We start from the raw sequence: 13,167 nt of genomic DNA on the forward strand, positions 1-13,167 counted from the left end.
TGGTGGGCAGATGGCGACGTGGGTACAGTCTATGCATCCGAGCACATGTGGAAAATGGGCTACATTGTAGAATTGTAGCTTGGTCATGTCCAATTCCTGTTGGCTGGCGGGGAATTTGATGTGACGGTGTAGCTGGGTGAGCATGGCGTCAACAAAAGTGTGGAGGCAGCGTGACATGGTGGGCTGGGATATCCCCCCAGCAGCCGCTACTATCCCCTGGAAACTCCCGGAGGCCAGGAGGTGCAGGCTACACAATACCTGCACATGTGTAGGCACCGCATTGGTACGGCTTGTTGGGTGCTGCATCAGGGGGTCAAGGTCCTGTATTAGCTGCATTATCATTTCCCCATTCAGCCTGTATTTAGCATATATCTGCTCTCTGGTTTGGCCCAGCAAGGTGACCCGATGGCGGAATATCCTGTCCTGGATCCTGCGTCTCCTCCGTGCTAATCGCTGTAGCCTTCGACGCCTCACCACCATGTACATTCCTGGCATTGTGGGACTCCTAATGCTGCTGCTGATGATGGTCCTTATGTGTGATTGGTCAGGTCAGAACCTGTTGGTGATTGGACAACGGTTTTTTGAAAGTTTTTTTTGCATGGCTTTTATGGTTATACCACCTGCTTTGAGTTGTCTTTATTTTGCGCGGTGCAAAATGCGATTTTTGGGGTTTTCGCTATTAGCGATTTTTCTTGAATACCGATTGCGATTATATAGCGAATTCGCAAACACAGAATAGCGAATTCGCTATTATTTTCGCAGAATCCGTGGTTTCTCGCATTTTCCGTTTCGCTAATGCTCACCTGCCGGGATTCTGCGAATATAATAGCGAATTCGCTATTCAGTCTCCTCCCTGTGCCACGTACAAGAACGGCCACCTGGGGAGACAGGCGCTTCCTTGTGGCCACTCCAAAACTGTGGAATCTTTTGCCACTGGCCATCAAAACTGCCCCGAACCTGATGAGCTTCCGCAGGCTCTTAAAAACATGGTTGTTTAACCAGTAAGAGGATGGCTGACTCCAGTAGTTCCACAGCGCCGAGACACCCCAGGGTATTTGTTGTGCTATAAAAATTACGTAAATAAATAAATAAATATTCTGTGTTTGCGAATTCGCTATTTTGATGTTGAATGCCGATTACGGAAATTGCGCCCGCAATTGCATTTTCGCAGCGATTGCGGGCGCAATTTTACTTCATGAATCAGGCTGTTAGTGAGTGGCAGGAAAACAGGGAATACTTACAACTAAATGGGAGAGGTTTAGGTAGGACTAAGGAGTGGCGTAGGGAGGAACGGATACCCACCCACAAAACAGTAAGCCCTTTGCTATTCCCCAACCACTCATAGAGTTACTTCTGCCAAAAAGGACCCACAATAGTAGTAAATGTACTGGTGTTCAGCCATGGAGTAAGTACAGTGCCACATTAGCCAACTTCCGGTACTGTGACACCCTCCCATAGAAAATAATGGAGTCAGGTACATAAAATAGAGCTCCATATTAAGTAATGTTTAAATACATATATGTATTTCAACTTTAAAAAAAAATATATATATATCAATTTAATTTAGCGTTAATAAAACTATTTTATGATCATATATTGTAATACCTTCTTAATTTAAAAATAAATTGAATACTATGCATTTACTTTTAGTGTTTTTTAATCTTAAAAAATGGACTTTAATATAATTACATATTTCATTGAATTTTAAAGTTACTAGTGCTTTAGCATTGTTTTTATTTTGTTCTACATTTAAAATAAATGTATAACATGAATTTACATTACTTTTTACCATGAACACATTTTTATTCGTTTTTTTATAAAGCTTAAAACACTTTTTACGTTTTCCCTATACTGTACAAAAGGGAGAGCTGTGCCCTAGCAGTTGAGAACTCCGACTACATGTGAAAAGGTGTTAGTAACTTTAGATTTTAGATACATTTTTTATTTAATTAGGTTAAATATATTAAATCAAAATTATTTTTAAAGATGCATTAAAATCCGACAAAGTTAAATGTTTGCAGTTACTTTTTATGTATTAAAAATTGGTATGCATAGAATTAATTAAATGAATGTAATTATTTTTTAGGTTTAAAGTATTTTATTGAAGCAGGGTAAAGAAGGAAACAACAGGGCAAGAAAAGAAAAACCACAGGTGCTCCACAATAAATGCATACAATATATTAGATACATCAAAGCAGTTCAGTTTCAGCCATAGGCTCCTTCCGGCATGGATACACAGCTCGTGCGCCTGTGGTTAAGGACAAATAAAAAAAGAAAGAAGGGGGGAGGGGGGGGGGGGAGAGGAGGACAGGGGAGGAGGGGAGGGGGGGAATGGAGGGGGAAATGAGGGGGGGAGGGAAAAAGGGGGATGGGGAAACAACCCTGCTCCACAACCTACCCAACCTACAAAGCCCCCCAACTACCACACCCCAACCCACCCCTTGTACTGTGCCAATGACCTCCAGCTCTCCCCTCCTAGCGACCCTCCGGTCGACTCCGCTACTCAACGCCAACTCCGACCGATCAAACAGGCGGATCCGGTGGCGGTGTCAGTCGTAGCAACCTAAGATACCTGGGGCAGGTGATCTCCCTGAACTCAGAACACAACAAGCTATGGAAAGGCGCCCACAGCTCCTCAAAAGCTTCTGTATCCCCCAGCGCTACCAAAGACATCTTTTCCATGCCAAGGACATGCCACAATCTATGCAGCCAGCCGACAACAGTGGGAAGTGTGGTGGAGCGCCAGTGTATGAGAATGTTTTGCACCGCTGACCCTAAGGCTATCGCAATCTGTCTGCCCCTTCTAGACCTGAGAGGATACATCAACCCGTTCGGCAACCCCAGCAGGACATAGGCAGGGAACCGTGGCAGCTCTATCTCAAAACATTTGTCCACCTCACCAAGAACCTCCTCCCAATAAGAAGCCAAAAGGGGACAATCCCACAGTATGTGTGTAAGCGTGCCAGTTTGGCCACAGTTACGCCAGCACGTCCCCGGGATTGACCTATCCATCTCATGTAATTTCTCAGGAGTGCGGTACCAGTAGGTCGAAATTTTAGTGAAGGTCTCCGTGAGCCCCATGTGATAGGCCGAGTGGCGTGAGCGGTAGGAGATGTGGTCCCATTCTACGTGGCTCAACACGCGTCCGAGCTCCCGTTCCCAGCGCACCCTACCGGGGTTGTGAATGTAAAAGGGGGGGGGGCTGCAGCATCTTGTACAAATCGGAGATAAGTTTAGCGTCCGACGTGCGAGTGATTAACCAGCGCTCGTACACCGTGATCTCCCGATCCGCCGATTCGCGCACTTGGGGTTGTAATGCCCAGTGGCGCGCCTGCATATACCTCATGCGCTCCGTCTCAGGGAAGCCGTATTCCCGCCGCAAGTCCTGAAAGGGGATGACACCCTCGGGCCGTTTAGGTGATGCAAAGTGCAACAGCGGGCCTCCCGCCAGCGGTCGTAAGCACCAGGCTCCAGTCCCGGACCGAAGTCCGGATTGCCAGTTAACGGCGTGAAGGGGGAGGGGAAGGTAGTAAATTCATGCTTAATGGCCACCGAGTCCCACACACGAAGTGGGACACGTGTCACAAAAGATGCGTAGAGGTTGGAGGGCCGGTGTGACCTCCTCAAGAACGGCACCTCCTATAGCGTTCTGCCTGCTACCGCCTGGTCCTGGAACAGCCAGTGCTTGTCCGACTCCCACCGGCTCCATTCCACCAGGTAGCGAAGTTGGGTGGCCTGGAAGTATTTCCGTAAATCTGGTATCCCCAGCCCCCCAGATTCGGGCGCCAGCGTAGCAATGTTCCTCTTAATCCGCGGTCTACGGCCCTGCCACACAAACCGCGCAATGGCTGATTGAGTCTCTGCAAGCCACCCTGTGGGAGGCTGGAGCGGCAACGCCCTAAACAGGTATAGCACCTGAGGCAGGAGGGTCATCTTTACTGCGGCCACCCTACCGAGCAGCGACAACGTGCCTTTGTCCCACCGGCCCAATTCCACTCTGATTTTGGAGCTCAAAGCCGCATAATTGGCCGTGACCATCGCCGGGAGGGAGGGCGCCAACAGGATCCCTAAATACGGAATTTGGTCCCTGGACCAGCTCAGAGGATAAAGTCTCTGCAGTTCCGCCCTGGTGGCGCCGGTGAGCGAAATATCGAGGGCAGCTGATTTCCCAAGGTTCACCTTGAAACCCGCCACCGCGGCGAAGAGGTCCAATTCAGCAATGCAAGCCGGCAGCGACCCTCGTGGGTCATCGAGCGTCAAAATGACGTCATCTGCATATAGGCTGATCGCGTGGGGAAATGCGCCCATCTTGACCCCGACAATGTCGGGGTTCTGCCGAACCCTTTGAGCAAACGGCTCCATATAAAGAGCAAAGAGCAATGGGGACAGGGGGCATCCCTGTCGCGTGCCCCTCCCTATGGGGAAGGGCCGGGAACTGCCCCCATTCACTCAGACCACCGCAGACAGGAACCCGTAACAGTTGAAGATTAAGTGCCGAAACTTCTCGCCAATCCCGAACTTGCCCAAGACCTTCTCCAGGTAGGGCCAGTGCACCCGGTCAAATGCCTTCTCCGCATCTATGGAAAGGAGCATTCTTTCCCCGGGGATCCTGGAGGCCTTCTCAAGAATATGAGTCACCCTCTTTGTGTTGTCCACTGTCTGCCTACCAGGTACGAAGCCTGCCTGATCCGGGTCGACCATGCCCGGAAGATGAAGTGCCAAGCGTGCTGCCAATATGCTGGTGTACACTTTTAGGTCCGTGTTCAGCAACGAGATAGGGCGATAAGACCCACAGGCAGTCCTGTCCTTTCCCGGTTTTGGGATCACGGAGACCGTGGCTTGCAGAAATTCAGGGGGAATGGCACCCGGTTCCGCGAACGTATTGAAAAGGCGGGTCAACAGAGGCGCCTTTGGGAATAAGGGAAGCCTAGAAGGTGTATTTACTCGTAGTTACTTGATGGAAAGTGCTCTGTTCTTTGTCAGTATGCCCTGTGACTATTTGAGTTTTCCATGAATATCAGGGTAGACAAGTAGCGGCCCAGACCAGCATTTAATTTACTCTCAATCTATGCTACTCCTCCTTATTATCCACCTAGGACATAATCTATGTTAGTTTCAAGTCTGGAATAGCTGTTGGCATCCGGTGGGGTTGATTGGACATCTAACATACGTTTATTGGGTTATTAGTGTAGAGCAATTTGGCTGGGCACAGAAGATCTGTGTACTTACTGTGTCCGTTTATTTCTACACTATAGAGCGGGGCCTCATTCTCCCGAGCGGTTGCCGGGTGAGGTGAGGTCATCACCCACACAAAGATGGGTGAGTATCACTGTGAGGAAATTCCTCTACGTGACAGAGCTAGTATGCTCATTATGTTGCAGAACGCAAATGATTCTTGCAGGTGTTTTTGTCTATACAGTTTCTGTGTAGGTGGAGGGTGCATGCGTGTTAAACAAGTGTTTGTTGTTTATTGTCTCTTTGCAGGAAGAAGATATTTTTTCTCTTTCTCCAGTGTACATTGGTGTCCCAAGTTACTGGTAGTTATATGTATCACTATATGTATAATTTCGCAATGTCTATACTCATATTTTTTAGTTGCAGTAGCTACACATTTTTCAAGGTCCTGAAGAAAGCCAGAGTAATGCTCTTATTGGCTGAAACATGTCGACCGATGTGCACAGCGCCACAGTGTAGCCTATTTCTTCAGCTACTTGGCGTGCTTTTAACCCTGACACTTAGATAGATCTCAAGTAAAACCTGGTCTGCCTAAGTAGTTAGTTTTACCCTTCACTATCATTTAAGCACTGCACCATATTAGCACCATTCCTTGAGCAACAAATTGGCTACGGAATGTTTATCCACATTCGATCAATTCCCATATGATGAGACTCCGCCGCAAGGGTGGTCTGATGGGATGTTTCTGTAGCCATTTGTGACTCAATTCCTCACGCATGGCTTCTCCGTTTCTCAGACACTGATATAGCTTAACACCACCTTGACCTGGTCTTCTCTTTTTGTTTCATTAGTATGATAGTAAGGGAGCGAGTTGACAGGTCGGTAAATATTTCCCTTTGACCCCCCCACACATGTTTTGTTGAATAGTATTTGAGCAACCCTCTGGTTGCGGGTCCATGGTTGCAAACGCTTTTCGTTTGCACAATTATGGCTCACCCAATTTAATTGTGTGTGTAGTTCTTTCGCCCCCTTTGCTGACAATTACTAGACTGTTACTTGACTTAGAAGCTTGTATACTTCTTATTGATTTAGTAGTTGAGAACTCTTGGGATTGTGCACATAAAGCACGGTCTTCTGTGTTTCAACAAGCGCAAGATGCGAACAGTAGTTCTTATATTAACAGTGACCCTATGACTCCAAGCCACAATTATTAGCCTCATCCTCTATTATACACCAAAAAGGAAATTGGATTGCCATTAATAATATAATGCGTATTCGGAATTACGTGCCATGTTGTCACCTAATAGATAAATATAAGAGGCTTTGGCACATCTACATCAATACTTCTTGTAGACGGGTGTTATCCTCGATACTGGTGGTGCCTTACATAGTTGTTGGGGCATTGCACAGATAAGTTGGTCTTAAGACTTCTGCCTGGGATGCTGCTCCCTGCGCAGGCTCAGGTGAGCACCTTCCCGTCCCAGAGCATGCGCGTGGAGTCCCTCCCATTATTTTACGCGCTGCATCAATGTGAGTGTCGGGGCTATCTGTTTCCACATTATGCTTAAACTGTAGAGCCCGTATTTATTCGAGAAATACATGTGATGTTATCGGCATATATTTGCAGACGACTGGTCGTACCTTTAACATGACGACCTCAGTATGAATGCGCATGTGCAAGAGAGTAGCGGCTCCAAAACAAACGCCGAATATATCTGACAAACACGGGCGTATATTATATAATCATATAGGTCTTTGGAAATTATCCCCGAAATGTTGAAGAGCTGCGCTCATCATGGCATGAGTCTAGATCATTGGGGCAGAGCGGTCTCCCATTGGACATCGTATGGAGTCTGCTAATTAATTAGCCACGAGTTAAAAGGAAGTGGGGCGTGACAGTCTTTGCCTCCACTTCCGCTCGGTCACAGAACAAGGGGTAACGACGGACAGGTAAGGCTCCTGACTTTCTTGTCACCTGAACCCAGTAGTTGGGAATAAGGGAAGCCTAGAAGGTGTATTTACTCGTAGTTACTAGATGGAAAGTGCTCTGTTCTTTGTCAGTATGCCCTGTGACTATTTGAGTTTTCCATGAATATCAGGGTAGACAAGTAGCGGCCCAGACCAGCATTTAATTTACTCTCAATCTATGCTACTCCTCCTTATTATCCACCTAGGACATAATCTATGTTAGTTTCAAGTCTGGAATAGCTGTTGGCATCCGGTGGGGTTGATTGGACATCTAACATACGTTTATTGGGTTATTAGTGTAGAGCAATTTGGCTGGGCACAGAAGATCTGTGTACTTACTGTGTCCGTTTATTTCTACACTATAGAGCGGGGCCTCATTCTCCCGAGCGGTTGCCGGGTGAGGTGAGGTCATCACCCACACAAAGATGGGTGAGTATCACTGTGAGGAAATTCCTCTACGTGACAGAGCTAGTATGCTCATTATGTTGCAGAACGCAAATGATTCTTGCAGGTGTTTTTGTCTATACAGTTTCTGTGTAGGTGGAGGGTGCATGCGTGTTAAACAAGTGTTTGTTGTTTATTGTCTGTTTGCAGGAAGAAGATATTTTTTCTCTTTCTCCAGTGTACATTGGTGTCCCAAGTTACTGGTAGTTATATGTATCACTATATGTATAATTTCGCAATGTCTATACTCATATTTTTTAGTTGCAGTAGCTACACATTTTTCAAGGTCCTGAAGAAAGCCAGAGTAATGCTCTTATTGGCTGAAACATGTCGACCGATCTGCACAGCGCCACAGTGTAGCCTATTTCTTCAGCTACTTGGCGTGCTTTTAACCCTGACACTTAGATAGATCTCAAGTAAAACCTGGTCTGCCTAAGTAGTTAGTTTTACCCTTCACTATCATTTAAGCACTGCACCATATTAGCACCATTCCTTGAGCAACAAATTGGCTACGGAATGTTTATCCACATTCGATCAATTCCCATATGATGAGACTCCGCCGCAAGGGTGGTCTGATGGGATGTTTCTGTAGCCATTTGTGACTCAATTCCTCACGCATGGCTTCTCCGTTTCTCAGACACTGATATAGCTTAACACCACCTTGACCTGGTCTTCTCTTTTTGTTTCATTAGGGTCAACAGAGGCGCCAGCTCCTGACAAAAGGTTTTATAAAACAGAGGGATGAAGCCATCCGGGCCCGGGGCCTTGCCCATCTTGAGCCGGGAGATCGCCGTGACCACTTCCTCGATACGGATCTCCCGTTCCAAGTACTGGGCCTGTTCCGGCGTCAACAAAGGGAGCTGCACCGAATCCAGGTAGTCCGTCTCTGTCTGAGCAGAAGGGACCTCACCGGTGTAGAGATCTGCGTAAAAATTACGGAAAACATCCGCTATTTGCTCATCCTCCGTGACCGGGCGCCCGGCCGGTGTAACCAATTCCTTCACTCGGTGCTGTTGGTGTTGCACCCTGAGCTTGTTGGCTAGGAGCCGTCCACAGCGGTCGCCACCGGTATAATACTTGTGCTTCAAGCGAAGCATCGCGTATTCCGCCCGGTCCGTGTCCAGGGCAGACAAGAGTTTTCTGGCGGCTTTCAGCTGCCTCCAGATCCTGGGGGCTCCCGTTCTGTGATGAACCTGCTCCAGCTCCCGCACCAGCCGGTCCGGGGTTCACAAAATGGCCGCTCGCTACAGGCAATGGGCCAACGCCCAGGGAGTGAGGCCTACCTCCGTCGCGGGTCCAGTAGCGAAGAACACCGGCGGAGGGCAGGCGTAGGCAGTCGGGCCGGCTCTCCCAGTAGAATAACAGCTCCGGGGGCGTAACACTGCTCCTCCACAACCAGGGCTCGGCCGGAACGGCCGTACGAGGCTAGGACTCTCCAGGCCCCGGTCTTGCGTAACGGCCGGAGGCCGACTCCGCCTCCCTCTATCTCCTCCGCTCGGCTCCGCTCTCTCCAATTTCCTCCGTTCGGCTCCGCTCCGCCGGCGAAGCCTCCGCCGGCACCTACTCGGCCACTTCGGTTCAGACACTCCAACGGGACACCACAGGTAGCTGAGCACGCCGTCGAGACCCCAAGCCTGGAAGCCTCGCGGCCTCGGGATCACACACCGGCCGTCCAGCGGGCTCCGCCCCAGGCTATCTCGGTCAGATTCGCACCTCCGGCGAGGCAATCAAAGCTCAACGGCCACTCCACACCACCACCGGGGTCACCAGGCGCATTCACCGCTTGATCCGGGGGGGAATCAGCGGTTGCAAGCGGTGCAGGGTTTCAGGGGCACGGGAGCTCTCGGCAAGTGCGACCTCTCAGCCCGCCATCTTGGCCACGCCCCCCTGTAATTATTTTTTAAACAAATCACTGCATTTATTTTTACAATAAAAAGCTAGTGAGAGAGAGAGAGATTTTTATAAGTCTAAATTATTATTTTCGCATTATTTGCTATGGGGTTCTCTTTTTAGTCCTTGCCAATGTTATTTTCTCTGGGAGGGTGTTGCAGTACCAGTGGTTGACAGTGATATCACATTTAGGATTTGTACTGTATTGGATGGGGTTTTATGTTGCCAATTATTTGCCTTTCATCGCAGGTGGACACAGAATTTAGAGGCACTTTCTCTTCAGTATGACCTCCTGCCCTGATGGATTTGCACCTCATTATTTGATTATAAACCTGTCGGAGTGTCCTTCCTAAACCATTAGGAATTAGCATGTCTCATTGTTTTTAATATGTAAAGCAAGTGAGTCAGTTATACATCCCACACCCCTTTCATACATTTTTAACCTTCTTTGGAAAAAAATTAACTACACCACAATCTGTGAGTGCCGGGTATCCCGCATATTCTCACATCAGACTTAGTTCTGGGTTAACCGAGACTTAGCCTAGTGAGGGGACAATAGACATGCTAAACTGTGTGTGGTTTAGAATTGCAGTGCATCCCCAGTCTAGGGAAGGCTAATCCTCTGCTAGGAATTAGGGAATGCACAACAGAGACCTTTGATTATCCTTGAGCGACTTTGGTCTCTACAAACGTCACCAGGGCCTTAGATCTACCTTTACTTAAGCCATAGACCTAGTTGAACCGGATCTCTTTGCCACAGACTCATCAGGACCTAGGGGGCACCGAGGTGGCCTACTTGTGGTAGAAAATAAAATAACAGCAATACACGTTGGGAGATCTTCAAACATGGGAAACTCTCTCTCCTTTGATGCCCAAAGTACATTATTTTTATTTGGTAACAATAGAAGATTCTGCTACTCACTAATGTTGAAGGAGATTCAGGGAACTGGTGATTCAACTCTGGGCCACCAGAAAAGTACAAAAGCAGCTGGCTAACGTAGTAGGTTAGACCATGTAAACTGGTGTGATGATCAGCATTTCTATTGCAAGCATATGCTACAAAATAAAGTGCAAAAATGTGCCTCCCTGATCATGGCTGGCTATAGACTCACAATAAACAGACACAGCTTAAACACACTGACAAAAAAACGAAAAAGAATGGAAAGATTAATGCATTGGCAAAGTAAAGTATTGGCCCACCAGCGCTGGCATAGAAGTGCACTCATTTTTAGGCAGAGGTGTACGTGTTACGATAAAATGCCCAATATTCACAGTGTGAGAGCCAGGGGCAGAAGTGAGCTGGCTCACTGCTATATGCTGTGGTGGGAGTAAATGTAAATGACAGAACAGTGGATGAAGAGGGCTGTCCCTTACCTAGTCTATGCATGTATAGATGTATTTTTTCATCTATGAAGTTTTTGAATCCGTGAGGCTGGTGAGACAAAGTAGCAACTATGGTTGCCATTTGCATTGATGAGTTTTCACAACAGAATATGTTTCCCCATGGTTTATTCATATGTCCATGTAATGATGATTATGCGGTTTGATTCACCTTTTTTAGGGTAATTCGCCCATTAGCTACATTAACATAAATACAAGATTGCAAAAACCACAACCGGCAAACTAGAAATCACAAAATGATCGACATATATTTTATTAATATAATAACGTTTAAAGATAAATGAGTGTTTGAGCAGCACAGGAAAAAGAAAAATATTCTTATTACAAATATAAATAAGGCAGCACAATATTCAAAAAATACAATTTTACAAGACGTATTAATGAATACAAGGATTGCACAGTGATATTTTTCACATCATCTAGCACTTTATAGTACATTCTGTAAAAGGTAGTGCACAGGTGACGTGCGTCCCTTAATACGGGATTCCTTTTTTAAGATTTTCTTTCTTTTTTGGTAGTTTTGAGCTTGGAGAGAGTGAAAAGTTTCATTCCATGAACATGAAAAACTTTAAATTGCAGAGCATAATTCCTTAAAAGTAATTAAAAAACATGCATTAGCTCCAATACGCCCAGCACATGAAAACATTTTGTAACCGATTCAGACAGCCAGCATGCCAAAAATGCATCTTCAGAATAATGTATCAGACAATGTCATTGTTTCCACAATGTGGGAAAGTTTAGATTTTTTTTTCATGATTTTGTGCTGGGAGTTTTGTGACAGTAAGATGGAATCATGCTCCGATCACATCTTGCGTCTTGACAAAAACGCTGAGTTTATACACCTACAATAAAGCCAATGAAACTGGGCCTACAGGGATTGCCTCTTCCCTCCTTGACAAATAGAATTCACTGGTATCAGCTGTACTGCTGAAAGATACTTGCCACGGGATGTGGAGGGTGTTGCTTTCCATGCTAATAGTGTCTATCAACAATGACCCTCTTGATCGGTCAGTGTCACTATCTTTACAGCAGGATCTTGATTGATGCTGTTTTAGGTGCCTCACCATGCACTCTCCTGGTAGGACAGTTTCTCTGACATCTTCCTGCTGTTCCGTATCTCTGTTTCCAGACTGTTCTTTGCTGGTGATTGACTGTACTAATGTCATAGGGCCGTAGAGGGTCGGGAGGTCTTGTGATATTACCAAATCAATGCAAGGGCAGTCCGTGATTTCTCAATTTTTGTTACCATCTGGACCGGTGTTCTCTTCTCGATTGTGTAATACTCAAGACTCTGATAATGGCTAAATTTGACTGGCGGTTGGAATACTCAAGTATGATTTTCAAGCTTCCCATTGTATTCGTAGTTACTTGTAATATTTATAGACCTGACAATTTCTGATGTCATATCACCTCCCACTCATCTAGATGGCAAAAGCTTGTTGTACAAGTCATTGGTCCGCACTAGGAGGCCTATTAGGATGGCGGACGGACCTGCGTCCGTCCGCCACCCCCGAGATAGAGGGACCGTCCGCAGGGGCAGCAGCGGTCCCTCCATACCAATTAGGATGTGACCGCCACCCTGGCGGTCACATCCCGTATCTTTAACCTTGCGGCGGGTGCTGCTTGAAGCAGCACCCGCCGCAAGGTTCAAAATGCATGCTTTGCATTTACATGCACAAAGCGGCAGGCACCGCTCGGTGCCTGCCGCTTTGCGCATGTAAATGCAGGGGGGTACCATAGGTACCCCCCATGTGCACCATCAGTGGCGGACGGACCTGACGTCCGCCGCTGATCCCACCGCCATCATGATATGGCGGGGGTGTTTTCAGGGTCCGTGGTGGTGAATCCGCATCCTCCGGGCCGGCGGTGGCTTCCACCGGCCCGGAGGATGCGGATTCACCGCAATCATATTCGACCCCTTAGTGTGAACAAAAGCTGGAACCTGCTGCCTTTATCACATGCAGTGCAACATTTGCAAATAAATAGGAGATTTAGAAAATAAAATTAAGGAAATTAATTCCCTCTATTTGCTGGCATTGAAGTGGAGTAATTATTAATCAGACGAAAGACCTTCTATGGTATATTAGCAGGCAATCACTCTAGGGTGGTTCTACCTGCTTGATTATCAGCCATTAGTACTTATGCAGTTTTGCATTTTTATCCTACAAGTGAGAAAAGTTTGTTCCATGATACCTCATTTGTACAAATTAAATGCAACAACTCATCATGTTTAGATGTATAATTAAATGCATGTGTATTTTCTACACCTCAAGGCTGCTTCTTTATACC

This window comes from Lissotriton vulgaris, chromosome 2_1, assembly GCF_964263255.1.
Source record: "Lissotriton vulgaris chromosome 2_1, aLisVul1.2, whole genome shotgun sequence".
NCBI classification, from domain to species: Eukaryota; Metazoa; Chordata; class Amphibia; order Caudata; family Salamandridae; genus Lissotriton; species Lissotriton vulgaris.